Source organism: Oryctolagus cuniculus, chromosome 1, assembly GCF_051225735.1.
Source record: "Oryctolagus cuniculus isolate XC-2025 breed Fujian yellow rabbit chromosome 1, ASM5122573v1, whole genome shotgun sequence".
Taxonomy (NCBI): domain Eukaryota; kingdom Metazoa; phylum Chordata; class Mammalia; order Lagomorpha; family Leporidae; genus Oryctolagus; species Oryctolagus cuniculus.
The window spans coordinates 39,205,786-39,224,890 of NC_142867.1; positions in this window are offsets into that span (position 1 = coordinate 39,205,786).

Genomic DNA, 19,105 nt, shown 5'->3' on the forward strand with positions numbered 1-19,105 from the left:
GATCGACTGCAGATTTTGTTTGTTGAATGTCTAAAACAACTGACACATGAAAGATGCAATCTCTAGAGGTATACATACACGTAGTAAAACTTGACACAGAAAGTAAGGAAATAAAGTAAAATTCAGGGAAGTGAAAAGCTCTTGACAAGGAGGTACAGGGAAGGGTCTGAAGGGTACACAGATACATTCTATGTCAAATTACGGGGTGTGGATTCTATATGTTCATTTTATTTTTACACTCTTTCTTGTGTGTGCTACATGCCTTCTTTAACATGTAGCAACACTTTAATAGAAAAGAAGAAATCATGGGATATTTGAGGAAGAAACAAGTTGGTCTGAAGTGTGCCAGGACTACACATGGTGAGAGAAAACACGTGGCTTTCGAAACAGAGAATACATAGGTGCTCTTATTCTATCTGGATCTGCTTCAGGCTTACAATACTTTGACAACTCATCCCCTGTCCTTTAGCTGACTTTGACCAGGTTCCTTGCTTCTCTGGACCTTAATTTTCCCAACTGAAAAAAAAATTGTTGGGCCTAGGTTGGATTGGTAAATGCATATACTGCTCCATTGTGTGCTCATGGTGGAGATGAATAGTTGACCACAACACTCATTCTCTCTTCGTTGGCAAGTGGCTTCCCAGTTGTTTTCAACATAGAATTTCACACATTTCAAGGAACACATCTATATTTCTAAAATTTTGTCTTAAAAGTCCCTTTAGAATTTCGCATTCTCTGTGTTCCCCCTCCCAATCTGTGTTTAATTTTCCTAATTGAGACTTCTTAGAAGGGAGGGACCACGTTTTATTTCCCTTGTACCACTTAGTCCTATTTTTTTGAGGTCGTTGGATACTAATGTTTCAGGAAAAACTGGCTTGCTGTAAAGTGGCATTTCCTAAACCTTTTGCACCATTCACATCCCAGATCAAAATATCAAAGAAACTTCCAGAATCCACTGAAAGGATGTTGCCTGTTTGTGCACCATATTCAGTGTGCTAGGGCCGTATCACAAAACACCAAGACACAGTTTCTGCTGGAGATTTGTAAAAAGGACAAGGGAACTTGTAGAAGCCATGTGCAAGAGTGAAAAGAAAAGATGAGCTCAAAATCGTGGTAAGAGAGTTTGTGGCATTATGGTTTGTATGGAACTAGTATGGGGGAACAAAGGTAACAGAAATCGTTATCAGACAGATTAAGACTTCTCTCTGTTGATTTTGTCAGCTCCATCTACAGGGAATGCAGTTCCTCATTGATTAACTTAAATGAAGGAACTGGTTTCTTTGATTCTTTGGTTCTAAAGCAATTGACTGAAAATGAAGTGAGCAAGAACTAAACTTAGAAGGGCATTTTACAACCAGGCACCGCACGCCCTCCAGTGGTAGCAAACCAGTAATTCAAGTGATCACTGAAAACCAATTTTTGCTTAAATCCAATCTTGGGAGTATTACTTTTTCTTTTGCTTCTATACATACTTTTTTTAAAATTATGGGATAATGAAAGGAGTGTTATGCAATATCATCAGTAAATAGAGTAGAATAGCAGAAATTAATCATCAAACTGATTTATTTAATGTTTTCATTTTACTGAGGAAGAGGCAGAGGGGCTAGGTTGATACCGTGACCTGCATGGTTTAGTTCTTAATTCAGGATATTGCTCCTTTTGTATGTTGGCTTCTGTGTAGCAGTGTTCTTTGGACATTTGCCATGGGTATAGCACTGTGTCGGTCATTGTTGGGGCAATAATTACAGTTATCAGCTACAGAGTTTTATTCTACCTAGGGAACTATTGTAGTTATTTATTTTCTTATTAATGCTTACCCCAACCTTATGAAATAGTATCATTATCCTTCTTCCGTAGAACACACTGAGGCTCACGATGGTAGGAAAGCCATTACCAAAAGACACAGACGTAAAGGCTATCTGTGTTCCTTCCCTCAATCATTTTCCGCTTAGTTAGAAAGGCAAGCTTGCTGCTCTTTGCTGGAAAGAAAGCTATTTCTCTTCTTACCTAATTTGTCTAGTGCACACAGATTTTGAGATAGGACACGAAGGACTGAGAAGGAAATGGGTTTACTGCGAGGATTTCTTTGCAATGTTGATGAACCGAACATCAGCACAGTAAGTTTCATCTCACATAACCACACCTCTACCAAAGTAGCATCTGCCCTCTCCAGTTTAAACATTCTACCATCTGCATCATTTGTACCCATCCTTTGTGGTTGTAAATCAGTTTCCCATTCCACCTTTGGAATCACCAGCCCTGGGAAGCAAAGGAACCAGGATGCTTACCTGTACTGTCATTTACAGATGAGAGAAATAGGAATGGTCAAAGGCTATACCTGGTTGGTGGTAGAGCTAGAATTAGAATGTAGACCTCTGGGCTCTGTCATGCTCACAAAGCATCTGGTATTGCAGATTTTTTCTCTCTGAGAAGGTCACAAAGACTTTGTTAGATGTGTTGCCTGCAAAAAAGACACGCGTAGTCTCTTGTGAAAAACCAAGTTTTCTAATCACAATAATTTCTTAAGACATCATTAGTTTTTATATATATTTATTTATAAAAAGAAAAAAACTTTGTGGATATCATATATCCAGTTTTTAAGAGCATATTGAGGGCCGGTGCTGTGGCGCAGTGGGTTAACACCCTGGCCTGAAGTGCCGGCATCCCATATGGGCGCTGGTTCAAGACCTGGCTGCTCCACTTCCTGTCCAGCTCTCTGCTAGGGCCCGGGAAAGCAGTAGAAGATGGTCCAAGTCCTTGGGCCCCTGCACCCATGTGGGAGACCTGGAAGAAGCTCCTGGCTCCTGGCTTCGGATCAGCACAGCTCCGGCCATTGCGGCCATCTGGGGAGTGAACCAGTGGATGGAAGACCTCTCTCTCTCTCTCTCTCTCTCTCTCTCTCTCTGCTTCTCCTCTCTCTGTGTAACTCTTTCAAATAAATAAATCTTTAAAAAAAAGAGCATAATGATATTTCTCACCCTACCTTCACTCCAACCCTCCCTCCACTTCTACCCTCCCTCATTCTTATTTTTCTGCTAATTTTTACAATGATATAGTTTCAATTTTCTTTAAAATCAAAAGCTTAACCCACCACTAAATACAAAATTCAGCATTTTGAAAAAGATTTATTCATTTTATTTATTTGAAAGGCAAAGTTACAGTGAAAGAGAGGGAGAAACAGAGAGAGTTCTTCCATCCACTGGTTCACTCCGTAAATAGCCACGATGGCTGGTGCTGGGCCAGCCCAAAACCAGCAGTCAGGAACTTCCTCTGGGTTTCCCCCGTGAGTGCAAGCGTCCAAGCACTTGAGCCATCCTTCACCGCTTTCCCAGGTGCGCTAGCAGGGAGCTGGATTGGAAGTAGAGCAGTCAGAACTTGAACCAGTGCCCACAGGGGATGTTGGTGTTGCAGGTGTAGGCTTAACTCACTATGCCACAATGCTGTCCCCATGAGTTCATTAATATTTTGATAGTGATTCTCTTCTGTTACGTTGATTTTTTGTTTGACTCAAGTCACACAGAGCCACCTGATTTGAGGATATAATTCATTTGCCATTAAAATTACACAAATATTCATTTTTGTTTTTAGAAAATGAAATTGTAAAGATGGAGGCTATTTTCTAGTTATTTTCCCCTGGCTCCTATTTTATAGTTTCCCAATGATGGAATCTATTATGAAACAGGATTTCTTAGAAAATAAGGCAGGCTTCTTTTCTCCCTGGGAGTTGCTATATGAGCTGGTAACTGCTTCTTCAGACCTTTCTGATCAGGTAATGAGACATTTTCCAACTCAGAGAATGTCATAATTCAGTGGAAGTGATCATGAGTTTAGTTCATATCCTCAGGATACTTTTTGTGGCATTTGGTCCGAAATGTGCTGTGCATTGGTAATTTGGGAGCCAAAATATTCGAAGTCATGGAAACTGAAACCGAGAGCCTCTTTGAACTTGATTATGGTCTGTAGCATGGGAGAAGGCCATGGTGAGCTCTTGTGCATGAGGCTTCTTTGTACCCTCTCAGCCAGCCTTTTCTCCTCTCCCAGCACTTGCCCTGCACTGCCTCCAGCAAGAACAGGGCCCAGATGCTGTGTGGTTCTCCCACAGGGATAACCCGTGGCCTTCCTGTGCCACAGAAGCCTACCCAGGGTGAACAACAGGCCTGGAATGAATTCATTTATTAAGAAGGCTGGTGGGAAGTTGTAAACACAGCTGCTGACTGCTGGCTCTGCAGACCTGTCTGCATATGGCAAGTGAAGCAATACTGGGTGGTAACACAGCCTCATTGTCTGGGGTTTCCTTAACTGAACTTCATAGAATTCCCTTGGCAGGGCAGCCAACAGCAACATGGCAGTCTCTCCAGAGATACCCAGAGGCAGGATTCCTTTCGCCTGGTGTTTCTATCCACGGAGCCCATCTGATGATGACAGAGAGCCTTGGAGAAGGGGCAGGAGGAAGAAATAGTAACTTATTTAATAAGAGGACATGTTTTCCAGTGATTGAACACTTTTGTTTTTGCTGAGTTCCCAGTGGAGACAGCAGTTAAGCTTGTCAGCTGTCTTAGTAGTATTTGCTTATGCTTCTCCCCAAACTGGGCCTTGGCAGTTTTCTTCCTGGGAGAGACACATTCACACCTTAAGCAGATGAAATTGTCTGAAATGCAAGGTAGAAACTTACTTTCCAGAGATCCAGAGTCTAGAAAGTATTTCTCTATTTGCCTTTTCATATGAGCCCAAGCTTCGCCAGTCCCTATTTATAGATGAAGAAATGAAAGTTCAGAGAAGTTAAACAGTTTGCAGAAGGTTGAATGACAAGCCAAGTGGCAGGGCAAAACTTGCATGGAATCTTTACATCTCTGGAACGTGTGCTCAGTCCATGGCACCCTAAAAGCCACACCAGCTCGTCTGAGACAAGCAGGCACTCAGGTACTTGTTAGGGTGCTGGAACCCCAGGAGGCTTCTGGAACTAAAGCTCAGGCTTGCCGACCAACATTTCCTGCATCAATATTTGGATCAACACTCAAAGCTTGCTGACAGTGCGCTCTAGTAGCAGAAAAGGAAACACATGAGGCAGACTGTTTGTAAGGAAAAATGGGAGGAAAACAAGTGAGCTCACAGGCTGCCTGAAGATGATGGTGCTTTGATGAACACCTTCCTGCTCTAGGCAAAGTGTTTTACTTCATGCTTCAGAAGGCTTACAAAGTGTCCAGTGCTTTTGGAGTTTCTAAGGCTGGATTCTTTGAAGAATTCAACTTGACCAATATGCCCACTATGTTTCCGTGGTTTGCAAAGTACCATGGTAGAAGCTGCAGGTGGGGGTATCAGAAATGACTAAACCAGACCCTTGCTTTTGAGTTGCTCCCAGTCTTGTAGGAAACACTGACTGGTTGTAAACAGCTTTTTGCAACATGAGGCAGAGGAAGTAAGTGCCATAACCGAATGAATAATTGAGTGCTCTGTGAGCCGGAGGAGGGAAAACTCATTCCAGCAGAGATAATGGAAGACTTGAGGTGGAGGAGGGATTTGTGGCAGGCCTTGAAGGACAGCAGGATTTAGCTAGAAGAAATCAGGGGAAGAGTATTCTGGGCTCAGAGCCCAGAAGAGCAGGGGTTTATTTTCCATGTTCTATGTCACTCACCAGGGGATGACTGGGGAGGTGGAGAGGGGAGGGCGAGAGGGAGGTGAAGGACCTGGGAATAGCTGGGAGCAGAAGGAATGAGGCATAGAAAAAGGAAAGGGAGCCACTGAGGAGGGGTATTTTAACCCTTTTATGTTCAGGGACCTGGAAAAGGTTAGCCCTATCCCACCAGTCAATTCTCCTCCCATTGTCAAGGAAGGGAAGCTAAATGGGAATTTAGTTAGCTCTGTAAGATTCAGTAACCCTCAATGCACCGTTCTGGGGTAAAACATTGGCTTAATCTTGAAAAGTAAGTTGAGCTGACCATAAAGGAATGAAGTTGGAAATGAACAACTCAGGAATCCCTAGAGCATACGCAAACACATGGAGATTGAACAACATGCTCCTGAATGAACAATGGGTCATAGAAGAAATCAAAAGAGAAATCAAAAACTTTCTGGAAGTAAATGAGGATAACAGCACAACATACCAAAACTTATGGGACGCAGCAAAAGCAGTGTTAAGAGGAAAGTTTATATCAATAGGTGCCTACATCAAGAAATTGGAAAGGCACCAAATAGATGAGCTTTCTATTCACCTCAAGGATCTAGAAAACCTACAGCAAACCAGACCCAAATCTAGTAGGAGAAGAGAAATAATTAAAATCAGAGAAGAAATCAACAGGATTGAATCAAGAAAAACATTACAAAAAATCAGCCAAACGAGGAGCTGGTTTTTTGAAAAAATAAACAAAATTGACACCCCATTGGCCCAACTAACTAAAAAAAGAAGAGAAAAGACCCAAATCAATAAAATCAGAGATGAAAAAGGAAATGTAACAACAGACACCACAGAAATAAAAAGAATCATCAGAAATTACTACAAGGACTTGTATGCCAGCAAACAGGGAAACCTATCAGAAATGGATAGATTCCTGGACACATGCAACCTACCTAAATTGAACCAGGAAGACATCGAAAACCTAAACAGACCCATAACTGAGACAGAAATTGAAACAGTAATAAAGGCCCTCCCAACAAAGAAAAGCCCAGGACCAGATGGATTCACTGCTGAATTCTACCAGACATTTAAAGAAGAACTAACTCCAATTCTTCTCAAACTATTCAGAACAATTGAAGAAGAGGGAATCCTCCCAAATTCTTTCTATGAAGCCAGCATCACCTTAATTCCTAAGCCGGGAAAAGATGCAGCACTGAAAGAGAATTACAGACCAATATCCCTGATGAACATAGATGCAAAAATCCTCAATAAAATTCTCGCCAATAGAATTCAACAACACATCAGAAAGATCATCCACCCAGACCAAGTGGGATTTATCCCTGGTATGCAGGGATGGTTTAATGTGCGCAAGACAATCAATGTGATACACCACATTAACAGACTGCAGAAGAAAAACCATATGATTCTCTCAATAGATGCCGAGAAAGCATTTGATAAAATACAACACCCGTTCATGATGAAAACTCTAAGCAAACTGGGTTTGGAAGGAACATTCCTCAATACAATCAAAGCAATCTATGAAAAACCCACAGCCAACATCCTATTGAATGGGGAAAAGTTGGAAGCATTTCCACTGAGATCTGGGACCAGACAGGGATGTCCACTCTCACCACTGCTATTCAATATAGTTCTGGAGGTTCTAGCCAGAGCTATTAGGCAAGAAAAAGAAATTAAAGGGATACAAATTGGGAAGGAAGAACTCAAACTATCCCTCTTTGCAGATGACATGATTCTTTATTTAGGGGACCCAAAGAACTCTACCAAGAGACTATTGGAACTCATAGAAGAGTTTGGCAAAGTAGCAGGGTATAAAATCAATGCACAAAAATCAACAGCCTTTGTATACACAGGCAATGCCATGGCTGAGGAAGAACTTCTAAGATCAATCCCATTCACAATAGCTACAAAAACAATCAAATACCTTGGAATAAACTTAACCAAGGACGTTAAAGATCTCTACGATGAAAATTACAAAACCTTAAAGAAAGAAATAGAAGAGGATACCAAGAAATGGAAAAATCTTCCATGCTCATGGATTGGAAGAATCAATATCATCAAAATGTCCATTCTCCCAAAAGCAATTTATAGATTCAATGCAATACCAATCAAGATACCGAAGACCTTCTTCTCAGATCTGGAAAAATTGGTGCTGAAATTTATATGGAGGCACAAGAGACCTCGAATAGCTAAAGCAATCTTGTACAACAAAAACAAAGCCGGAGGCATCATAATACCAGATTTCAGGACATACTACAGGGCAGTTGTAATCAAAACAGCATGGTACTGGTACAGAAACAGAAGGATAGACCAATGGAACAGAATTGAAATACCAGAAATCAACCCAAACATCTACAGCCAACTTATATTTGATCAAGGATCTAAAACTAATTCCTTGAGCAAGGACAGTCTATTCAATAAATGGTGCTGGGAAAATTGGATTTCCACATGCAGAATCATGAAGCAAGACCCCTACCTTACACCTTACACAAAAATCCACTCAACATGGATTAAAGACCTAAATCTACGACCTGACACCATCAAGTTACTAGAGAACATTGGAGAAACCCTTCAAGATATTGGCACGGCAAAGAGTTTCTGGAAAAGACCCGGGAGGCACAGGCAGTCAAAGCCAAAATTAACTATTGGGATTGCATCAAATTGAGAAGTTTCTGTACTGCAAAAGAAACAGTCAGGAGAGTGAAGAGACAACCGTCAGAATGGGAAAAAATATTTGCAAACTATGCAACAGATAAAGGGTTAATAACCAGAATCTACAAAGAGATCAAGAAACTCCACAAAAACAAAACCAACAACCCAATTAAGAGATGGGCCAAGGACCTCAATAGACATTTTTCAAAAGAGGAAATCCAAATGGCCAACAGGCACATGAAAAAATGTTCAAGGTCATTAGCAATCAGAGAAATGCAAATCAAAACCACAATGAGGTTCCACCTCACCCCGGTTAGAATGGCTCACATTCAGAAATCTACCAACAACAGATGCTGGCGAGCATACGGGGAAAAAGGGACACTAACCCACTGTTGGTGGGAATGCAAACTGGTCAAGCCACTATGGAAATCAGTCTGGAGATTCCTCAGAAACCTGAAGATAACCCTACCGTTCGACCCAGCCATCCCACTCCTTGGAATTTACCCAAAGGAATTTAAATTGGCAAACAAAAAAGCGGTCTGCAGCCTAATGTTTATTGCAGCACAATTCACAATAGCTAAGACCTGGAACCAACCTAAATGCCCATCAACGGTAGACTGGATAAAGAAATTATGGGATATGTACTCTTTAGAATACTATACTGCAGTAAGAAACAACGAAATCCAGTCATTTGCAACAAAATGGAGGAATCTGGAACACATCATGCTGAGTGAAATAAGCCAGTCCCAAAGGGACAAATACCATATGTTCTCCCTGATCGGTGACAACTGACTGAACACCAAAAAGGAAACTTGTTGAAGTGAAAGGGACACTATGGGAAACGGTGACTTGATCAGCATAGCCCTGACTGTTAATGAACAACTTAATACATTATCCCTCTTAGTAGTTTTTTTGTCTGTTCTACTTAATATGACTGATTTAATTCTGTAATTAATACACAGTTATTCTTAAGTGTTGAAATTTAACTGAAATGTGATCCCTGTTAAACATAAGAATAGGAATAAGAGAGGGAAGAGATATATAATTTGGGACATGCTCAAGCTGACTTGCCCCAAATGGTAGAGTTAGAAGCATACCAGGGGACTCCAATTTAATCCCATCAAGGTGGCATGTACCAATGCCATCTCACTAGTCCAAGTGATCAATTTCAGTTCGCAATTGATCATAATGAAAGGACTAAGAGTCAAAGGGAGCACATAAGCAAGTCTAGTACCTGCTAACACTAACCGATAGAATAAATAAAGGGGAGAGTGATCCAACATGGGAAGTGAGATACTCAGCAGACTCATAGAATGGCAGATGCCCTAAATAGCACTCTGGCCTCAGAATCAGCCCTAAAGGCATTCAGATCTGGCTGAAAAGCCCATGAGAGTATTTCAGGCATGGAAAGCCAAGACACTCTGGCAAAAGATCTCTGTGAGTGAGATCTCAGTGGAAAGAACAGGTCTTCAAAGAAGGAGGTACCTTTCTCTGAAGGGAGGAGAGAACCTCCACTTTGACTATGACCTTGTCTAAACAAGATAAGAGTCGGAGAACTCAAGGGGCTTCCATAGCCTTGGAAACTCATGACTGGAGCATAGGGAGATTACTGATGCCATAGACAGGAGTGTCAATTGGTAAAGTCAACAACAGGAGTCACTGTGCACTTACTCCTCATGTAGGATCTCTGTCCTTAATGTGCTGTGCATTGAGATTTAATGCTATAACGAGTACTCAAATAATATATTTCACTTTGTGTTTCTATGGGGGTGCAAACTGTTGAAATCTTTACTTAATGCATACTATACTGATCCTCTGTAAAAAAAAAAAAAAAAAAAAAAAGAAAAGAAAAGAAACTATCAACTCCCAACTTGACTCTCACTGGGATTAAACATGACAATAGGTCTGATCTGATTTCATCATCATTAAAAAAAATCATCTATTATTTTTCACTTTATGTTTCTGTGTGGGAGCAAACTGTTGAAATCCTTACTTAATGTATACTAAGCTGATCTTCTGTATATTAAGATAATCGAAAATGAATCTTGATGTGAATGGAAGGGGAGAGGGAGTGGGAAAGGGGAGGGTTGTGGGTGGGAGGGACGGTATGGGGGGGAAGCCATAGTAATCCATTATTCGTACTTTGGAAACGTATATTCATTAAATAAAAGTTAAAAAAAAAAAAAAAAAGAAAAGTAAGTTGAGCTTTAAATCTCACAAAAAAACTTGATTCTGAATCCCCGTTCTGAACAGGAGTAAAAACTAGAATACTCGAGTATACTCAGAAATAAATGACATGGCTGACTTGCCCAGTGGCACATTGCCAGCCATATGGAGAACACAGAAGGACAGATGGATTTGTACCTTTAACACCAAGTGATCTGGTTCCAAAGAAAAGGTAATAAGAAAAATGCTCTAGAACTTTGATCAAACAGTTGCAACTCTTTGCTGGTTGAAAGGTGAAGGAGGGATCTAGGAAGGTGAGCACAGGTTTGAATACCATGGGGAGGGCATGGCATTCCTCTATGGGCAGTTGTAGGTAAGAAGTAGAGCGATACTCCATGAACTAGAAAGATGCAGATTCTGATTAGCAGGTGGGGCTCAGGTTCTAGAAAATAGTCAGGACTGTTAAAGTTGATGGAGTTCATGAGCCAGAAAAACGTGGCTGGTCAAAGGACCAAGAGATTGTCAGGAAACAAGTAACAAGGCAAGACAAGTAGGAGGAGGAACAACGTTGGAAGTGTTGTTGAATAGTCAGGCCCTGGTGCGTCTCAGGATACAGTAATTGTTAGCAGCTGACTAGGTAGTACATGCAGTGGGGGGTGTGGAGAGACATTGCTCTGTGGCAATGGGACGGAGGGTACCAAGGAAGCTCTGCAGATTTCCCTCCTCCAACTCTAACTAGACAGTTCCACTGTGCTGCAAACTGACATGCCATGCAAAGATACTGCTTTTTCAAGGAGGGATTTTGGAGCTTTGAGATGTTTGAAAACTATTATTATGGCAGAAAACATTCCGTTGGATGTCAGCATACAGGAGTTTTAGTGCTGATTCTTTTATTTCAGTTCTATGGCTTTGAATAATAGTAAAAACACCCATGGGCCTGATGATGAACAATATGTTCAATATGACTTGACCAATAATAAAAACACTGATGATGGCCAGAGGATGGGATGTTAAACAGTACAGTTGGCCTCTGTGTCTGTGGGTTCTGCATCTGTGGAATTGATTAACTATAGATTGAAAATTCTCAGGGGAAAATTTGCATCCGTATTAAACACAGACTTTTATTGTCATTATTCTGTAAGCAATATAAAGCAGAAAATATTTACATAGTATCTATACTTTATTAAGTATTATAATAATTTGCAGATGATTTAAAGTGCAGAGAAAGATGTGTTTAATGTATGTGCACATACCATTCTATCTTATATAAGGGCACTGAGTACCCATGGATTTTGGTATCATGGGGTGGGAGTCTAGGAAACAATCGCTAGTGCACAGTGAGAGAAGATAGTATATAAATACCTTATCTGTTCTAAATAGAATTACATTAAATAATGCAACCCACACAACTCTACCAGGTAGGCATATAATCCCCATTTCACAAGTGAGGAAGGTAGTACCTGGTCGTATCAGAGCGAGGCCTCCTACCCAAGTCTGTCTGACATCATGGACTATGCTGCTATAGCACTCTCTCTACTATTTTTTATGATTGTCAGTCTCACCTGTAAGAGGTGACTAAGAAATCTTGACTGTTTTTCTCACACAGTATGATAGGACATCAAATGAATGAATGTGGAAAAATATTGTAATCTAAAAATGCTACTGAAAGGAGACAGTTATTACCCTATTCAAAGCCTAGTACCTTTGAATATCTGTTGAATGAACGCAAACTTAATTGAAAGTGTAATTTTTCTAGTATTCATCAATTAAAATGTTTGTTACTGGTTCTAATTGAGTGAAGGATTATTCTAAGCCACAGAAAGCAAACCTCTAGAAAATATTTCAGTAGAAGATTGTCCTCAAATTTAGTTGGTTTTAGAGGGTCTAAAAATGATTGACTGTGGATGAATGTCATGAATGGTATCGTACAAGAATCCCCTGTTATTAAGTACATGGTGTTTGCTAGATATAACTGTTATCTCACTGAATTCTCACGTGTAGACATTGCTATTTTCAGTTTGAAGATGAGGGAATTTAACCCTTAAGAGGTTGAGCAATTCACTCAAATTCAGTTATGAATTGAAAGTATTTGATCCTTTGGAGTGGGGATATAGATTTGAAGGCAGAATTTGGGAAAAATCTTACAACCTTTCACTTGCTATTCACACAGGAGAAGAAAATGCATACTACTGCCTATTAGGAAAGCAATCCCCAGAGGGTTTGGATAAACAAGAATCATCTCAAAAGCCTGGTGACCCTGAAGAATGAGTGATGGTTTGGGGTCAGCTACAACCTGGAGTCCTGGTGTGGGGCTCTAGTTCTTCTTAGTAGCCTTGGCTCCGACACTCAACTGGCAAGGATCTTGTTTTTCTCCACAGCGTGGCTGGGCTTGTGGTTTTTGATAGTGTTTGACTTCAGCAAGTTTCCACACGAACTTGTGATCTAGTGTTGCAACAAAGCAATGGCAGAGGGCGGCCCAGCTTGGAATGAGTCAGGTGGAGACTGATGCCTTTTTTCTTGTTAAACACCATTCCCCCTCCAGGTATGTACTTTTCCCCAACAGTCAGACTCTGTCAACGCAAGTCTGGGCTTCCCTCTCTCCACTAAGGCAAATACAAGCACTGTCAATAGGAGGAAAGTCAAAAAGGTCGGTGGCTGGAATTTGGAAACCTATGCTTTCGGGTGGAGGATCAAGGGCCCTTCACCTTGCCCAAAAACATTATTTGAGTTTTGTAGAACAAACACTGGAGTTGGAGTTACGTCTTCACGTTCAATATTTGGCATGGGTGATTTTTCTCACTTGGTATACTTGTTAATTGCTTTAAAGATGAAGTGACAGACATTAGCAGAAGGCTTTAAGAGTTTGTTTACATTGTACCACTTTTTTTTTTTTTATTAACTGAAGAAAACTTGAGGTGCAGAAGAAATGAAGTGATTCGCTCAGGATAAAGTAGCGATGTGAAGAGTGTTCTGTGTAGAACCCAGGGCTACTAACTCCTGTCACAGAGCCCTTCTTTCCTTCTGGTTGTTAGTAACAATGTCCACTGAACTAAAGCTATTTGTCTTGGATCAGCTTGAAAACATTGCTAGGAAGTGATCTGCTAGGAACTAAGGATAGAGCGATATTTGCTGTTACTGAACAGTCTGGCTTCCTTTACCAGCATCTATGATGGTATGGTTAAGTGTGTGAATTCTAAAGTATGCCTGAGTTTACATCTCAGCTGCACCACTTGCTAGCGCTATTCTCTTAGGAGATTTTGTTTACCTCTTTGTACTTCAATTTCCCTTCGCATAAAATGGGGAAACTACTAAGATACACCAATAAGAATTGTGAGACTTAGCAGGTTATCGCTATAGCAAAATTAAACAGTGTCAGACACCTAGTAAATGCAAAATTAATGTCAGATATCACTGTTATATGAGACCTAGAGAAGTTTTAGTTTTTGCTCTGTCACTGACCATTCTCTTACTCTTCCTCAGTTTTATCAACTGTGAGAAAAAAAATTCTGCTTACTTTGCTATCCTACACTGATGAATTTGAGCTGTATGTTTGGTGCCTGCATCTCATATCAAAATGCCTGGAGCAGAGTCCCAGCTTTGCAACTCTTCCTAATGGGCACCTTAGCAGGAAGCAGGTGATGGCTCAAGTACTTCAGTCCCTGCCACCCACATGGGAGTCCTGGATGCAGTTTCAGGCTCCTGGCTTTGGCCTGGCCCAGCCCCAGCTATTACAAGCATTTGCACAGTAAAGCAGTGAAGATCTCTCTCTGTGTCAATCTGTCTCTGTGTCTCTCAAATAAATCATTTTTTTAAAAAAATTATAAAAAAAGGCTGAATGAATTCATTTACATGCCATACAATGGAGACACTTATTCATTTAATTTATTCATTAATGAGTGAATATTTACTGAATGCCAACCGTGCCAGGCATGATGTCAACAAGACAGACAAGTTCCTTTTCTTCAAGGAGTTTGCAGTCTGTGGGAGAGACCATAAAATAAATGAGCAGTCATAGTGAAAGATGATGGTTTAGTTGCAGAATGGTGTGGAAGGACAAGGTCAGAGCAACTTGCATAGTTTGAGTGTGGTGGTGAACAGATTAGTGAAGGATTGTTAGAAGTAAGAATTAAACATGGCCCCATAGGATGGGTAGGAATTAATTAAGCAAAGAGGAGAGAAAAATGTATTCCAGGACGGAAGAACAGAACACATAGAAATTCAGAGGCCACAGAGAGAATATAGTGGTTCTATGCTATTTAATATACTTTGAGATAACATTGATTTTTAAAAAAGATTTATTTCTTTGAAAAGCAGAGTTACAGAGAGAGGGACACACACACACACACACACACACACACATCTTTCATCCATTGGTTCACACCTCAAATGGCCTCAACGGCCAGGCCTGGGCCAGGCCAAAGCCAGGAGCCAGGAGCCAGGAGCCAGGAGCCAGGAGCCAGGAGCCAGGAGCCAGGAGCCAGGAGCTTTTTCCAGGTTTCCCAAGTAGATGCAGGGGCCCAAGCACATGGGCCATCTTTCGCTGCTTTCCTGGAACAATAGCAGAGAGCTGGATCTGAAGTGGAGCAGCCGGGCTGGCAGGTGATGACTTAACCTGCTATGCCACAACACCAGCCCTGAGACAACACTGATTTTGATGTATGTCATAATATCACGTACTCTTAAGAAAGAAAAATCATTGTCAGTTAAACTGTGGCACAAGATTCTCTTACTACTTATCATTTTAATGTTTCCTGAAGGTTTATTTATTTTGTGTGTTGGACATATATTTTGTCATATAGAACTCTTTCAAATATAGTGATATACATGAAAATAAATATAGCAAAATTAAAGCACACATAAAACAGTTTTGATTCTGATATTCCTAAAACTTTACTTTCTGTATCATATTATTCTGAAAGACTTAAAAAAAATTTTTTTTTTAATTTGAGAGAATTACGGACACAGAGATGGAGAGACAGAGAGAAATGTCTTCCATTCGCTGATTCATTCTGCAATGGCTGGAGATGGGCCAATCAGAAGCCAGGAGCCAGGAACTTCTTCTGGGTCTCCCACACGGGTACAGGGACCTGAGGACTTGGGCGATATTTCATTACTTTCCCAGCCACATTAACAGGGAGCTGGATCAGAGGAGGAGCAGCCGGTACTTGAACCAGCATTCATATGGGATGCTGACACTGCAGGCAGAAGCTTAGGCTCCTATGCCACAGTGCCAGCCCCTGAAAGGCTTTTTTTTTTTAAATTGAGTGTTACTGGCACCATGCTTTTCTACACAATACAGTAAAGAGAATTGAAAAGGAAGCGTTTATGAAAGAATTTATGGAAGAACTGAAAATCGTTGGGGCTGGGCTCTTCAACTGGGTTTGTCAGTGTATGAAATTAGCCTACTTTTGATTTCCACTTGGATAATGTTGCTAAATACCTCTGATTCATCACTTCCCCTCCCCCAGACCACACACACACACACACACACACACACATGACCTTTTGGTTCCCAGAGGTTAAAAGGATGGTTCAGTGTTTTGGGGAATTTCTTCCAAGTCAACATCTATTCTAGCAGACTTGAAGGTGATACTTTTCATGTTTGTGCATGCAATACCAGAACAATTCGTTGAACTGTTGCTTGTTCTACACTGATTTTCAGACGAGTCCTTATCTTAGGTGTGTTAGGATATTAAAAAAAAAACCTGCACATCTTCAAGAATGATGAAATGTGGCTGGAGCAGAGAGAGGGAGAGAGGAGAGAGAAGGGCAGAGAATGGAGAGAAGATTGCGGCGGGTAGAATGAGGTGGGCAGGTGATAGCCTATCATCAGATCAAACTCCTTAAAGTGTTTTGATTTTATCCTCAAAGTATTAGTTAGGGTAATAAGGATGCTAATGGGAGTAAGGTTAGCCTTTGCTGTTGAATGTGGAAGAGATTGCATGGAGCAAGATGAAACTTGACAGAATCAGAGGAGGCACAGGCTGTAGAGGGTCCCTGCTCCATGCATAATCATAACAAAAGGGAAATGATCCTCATCATCTTAGGAGCTCTTAGTGGAGGCTTTAGACTGCGTTGTAACCTGGATAAGTCTCTACTAGACTGCTGGGACACTCCTGAGATCAGAGAGTGCATTATAAGACTCCCAAGACATGCAGTATGGTTTAGTTCTGGTTCTACTGTCTTACTCATGGGATAGAAGCAACCTGGAGAGGGTGTGGCCCTGGTGTGAGTGCAGTAGCAGATCCCCCAAATGCAGCAGATGGAAGCTGCTGGGTAAATATATTCCTCCTGGCAGTTTTTCCTCTTTAAGAGACCTTAACAGCAAAACTCCATGGCTTTTGTGAAGTTGGCAGAACAGGAACTATTAGCCCGGTTTTATAAAGGAATTTCATATTATTAAAAATGACCAGTGTGATAGTCAGATTCCTAGGTTTCAGAGCTGTCTTATTAAATAAAGTTTTTTTTTTTTTAATTAAGTAAGGGTTTTAAGTAATTTTTTTTAACCAAGTGATGCCTTCAAAGATGGCCACCATCTATTACTTCCATTCCGGTAGGTCAAGAGAACCTCACATCGAGAGATAAAATCTACTGCTCTTCCTCCGAAATCAGGCCTGGCCCTATGCCTTGCTTTGACCAATAGAAGAGTTCGAGTATTACCATATGAAAACCATAGAAATTCTGCAGTTAAAAATATTAGTGTAATTTTATTTCACCTGGCATTTATTCTCAGATTTATTGACAACATCTGAAGTGTGTATATGCAAAAAATTCCCCACAGAAGACACTTTACCCGGGAATTCCAGATGAATATGTCTTGAATTGCAAGGGGTTTCAAATAACAAAAATGAATGCTCTTTTTTAGAAGGGATTAAAAAGAGGGAGCAAGATGGCAAGATTTCTCAGAAAGATCTCCAGTGATAGGAGAGTTCAAACTCAGTAACGTCTACGTATCTTTCCTATTTAAATAGTCTGTCAATCAATGGAAAAGTAAGTAAGTGTGCCAAAGGATCTGGTCTCCCAAAGTGTGGTCACTACACCTGTGTATCACTGTCATTTCCCAAGGTTAGAATGGATGTGTCTTTTCCCAGGCTCTAAACTACATGTGTATCCTGCAAAGAATTTACGGAAGTGTGGTTGTCTCCTTTTTTTAGCAGTTATAGAACAGGAAGGCTTTTTTAAAAGGGTATTTGAACAAGTATTGGGAAAACCAATAGCCACAGGGTGCTACATTTATCCATTCTTGATTTGACATGTAGAAATGTGAGATTGGTCTCATAGTATGATTGCTTATTCTTTTTCCTTCATTTCTACCCAGGTATTAAAACTAATTACTAAAACACCAAATGTGATAGTAATAAAAATACTCAGAACTATAATAATGACAATAACTATCACCATGCATCCCAGTACTAAAATAATACCTGTAATATTACTAGTAATATTAAACCTGCTATAATAACACTAAAATTCCAAAGTATGGTAACAAAAATAAATGCTAATAAAATTCATCACTAGAGTAAAATAAAATTTAAAATTATAATGGCAATAAAACTTAATAACCTTATTCAACTGAATAATTTGGTGTGGACATCAGTACTATGTTTTGTTATGTTTGGGTGCATCCCCCAAAGGTTCATGTGCTGGGAGCTTGGTCTTCAGTGTGACTATGTTGAAAATTAATGGAATCTTAAAGAAGCAGAGCTTTATGGGAGATAATTAGGTCAGTGGGGTTCACCCTCAGAAGAGATGAGCATGCTTCTTGTAAGATCCCAGGCAGTCTTCAAGAGAGTAGGTTGTTGTAAACAGAGTGATGCTGACCCCTGAATCCCTCTGGCTTCCTGTCCTATCAAGTGATCTCTCCTCTAGCACGTGCTCCCGCCATAATGCTGTCCACTTGCTGTGATAAAATCAGAACCCTCAATAGGGCACCATGCTGCTGGACCTCCAGGAATGTTAGCTAAATAAACTTCTTTTTTAAAAAAGAGATTTATTTATGTATTTTAAAGGCAAAGTTGAGGGAGACAGAAAGAGAGAGAGAGAGAGAGAGAAATAGAGGGAGACAGTGATCTTTCATCTGCTGCTTCACTCCGCAGGTGGCTTCAATGACCAAATGTGGGCCAGGCCCAAGCAAGGAGCTTGGAGCTTCATCAGAGTATCCTATGAGGGTGGAGGGATCCAAGCACTTGGGTCATCTTCTGCTGTTTTCCCAGGGACATTAGCAGGGAGCAGCATTGAAAGTGGAGCAGCCAGGACTCAAAACCTGCACCCAAATGGGATGCCAGCATTGCAGGAAGAAGCTTAACCTGTTATGCTACATTGCTGGTGCCTATTTTTTATGTGCTACACAGTGTCAGATATTTTACAACAGCAACAGAAAAAAGACTGAGAAACTCATTTTTTTGAATTCAGTATTTGAATTCAGTGTTTTCCTCTTAGGGGTTAAGAACTTGGGGTTGGGAATTAAAGTGCCTGGCTTTATCCTTATTTCTAAACAGCATTAGGGTAGAAAGTTAAGCTATTAGGTCTCAATTTCTAATCATAAATTCGAGACAATAGTGGAATCTACCTCCTATGGCTATTGTAAGAATTAAATGAGAAAATGCAGAAAAGTATCTTGCATGTAGTGAGTGGTTGGCTTTGTTTGTTTGTAACACC